This window comes from Triticum aestivum, chromosome 3A (genome assembly GCF_018294505.1).
Source record: "Triticum aestivum cultivar Chinese Spring chromosome 3A, IWGSC CS RefSeq v2.1, whole genome shotgun sequence".
Taxonomy (NCBI): domain Eukaryota; kingdom Viridiplantae; phylum Streptophyta; class Magnoliopsida; order Poales; family Poaceae; genus Triticum; species Triticum aestivum.
Window position 1 is genome coordinate 117,060,891 of NC_057800.1, and position 1,272 is coordinate 117,062,162.

The following is a 1,272-nucleotide window of genomic DNA, read 5'->3' on the forward strand; positions in this document are numbered from 1 at the left end:
AAAGTTTTTTTACCTAACATGAAATTGGGCAATGATTGATACATGTAAGCTTATTTTTTCCTTGTAATACAACGATAGGTTTTTTTAACCGTTCACGATGATCTTAGTTGCACAGTATATGATTATTTCCTAACCTTAGTCGTAATCTAAGATGTCCTCCATGCGGCCGTCTCGGTCTCCTTTCTCTTTCCCATCCGGTATCATCACGAGCGACTAGTGGGTAGCCGCCCCTTTCGTTAACCTTAATTACAATAGGTCCTTGTTTTGTTTAGGTTTTCGGTTTTTGAAAATGTTAAAGAGATAATTAACCTTTGCTCTTGGCTCTCTCGGCATGGCGTGAGCTGAAGCGTATTTTTAGATAAAATGTATTTTATTAACTCAAAATATAGAATTAATCAGATACAAAGCATGATAAACAACACTTGATCTATGCATAACTAAGATGCATAAAAAAACACCAACAATCTGACAAAAGATAATTAAAAATCGACACATCGGCAACAGTAGAGTCATATAGGGGACCCAAACTATACCTATGTCGAATGAGATGGTGGACGATCTGGAGATTATGTTACCACCAATGTTTGGTAGAAACCTCTCTATTCACCACCTTAAGCCGTATACAGACCGTATTGAATAATGATTGCTACCTTCGATATACCATAGACCACGATCCGAAGTGAGTACATATAGAGAAAAATAACTTGCAACGGAGAAGAGTTTTGCCACTTAAAACAAATCATTTCTATATAGCCAAAAGCGACTGTAATATGGCATATGCTCCCACCCTTACTAGCATTCAAAACATATTTGAAATACTGTCCGACCAATGACCAAATATATTGGCAACATTTCTGGGAAAATACAAATTGAAAGCTATCTGGATGATTGACCGTGTAGAATGCGTAAACTTGCACGGGAAAAATAGGTGTTTGATTGTTTCATCGTGAGCTGAAGCGTTGGATTCGCTACATGAAACTCAAAGTTGGTCTGAGTTGGCCATGTCGACGACAACCGTTTTCTCCTAGGGTGGCAACCACACGACCTACATGGGAGTGGTGGGGTGGTTCTTTTACCCATGGGATTTGGGAACGCCCCATGCCTCTTCCTCTCCATGTCGCGCGGTGTCATCCCATTCTCTGGAAAATTGATCGCCGTCGCTTGCCGGCGAACAGATTTTGACAATACATCGCATCATTGCGTCAAGCTTCCAGGTAGGTTAATTTCCACAAACCTTGTTTTTCGCTCAGGTTTGCATCTGCTCGTTGGGGT